Source organism: Eimeria mitis, genomic scaffold, assembly GCF_000499745.2.
Source record: "Eimeria mitis Houghton genomic scaffold, Emh_scaff571, whole genome shotgun sequence".
Taxonomy (NCBI): Eukaryota; Apicomplexa; class Conoidasida; order Eucoccidiorida; family Eimeriidae; genus Eimeria; species Eimeria mitis.
Window position 1 is genome coordinate 9,067 of NW_013573959.1, and position 213 is coordinate 9,279.

Consider the following 213-nt stretch of genomic DNA (forward strand, 5'->3'; position numbering starts at 1 on the left):
AGTTGAGGGTTTTCCCTGCTGCTTAGAAGATAAACGAAAGTCTAGGGTGTATATACACCGCAGAAGTGATTTGCTTTTTTATCAAAAACTGCTGCAAGTTAAAATTTTCTGAAATTTTATTTTTTTTATTTTTTTTTATTTGTATTAAACTTTTTGGGGTTTGTACAAATACTACATCGGGGCAGGTTGCTATCTACGACTCGCCGAGAGGTA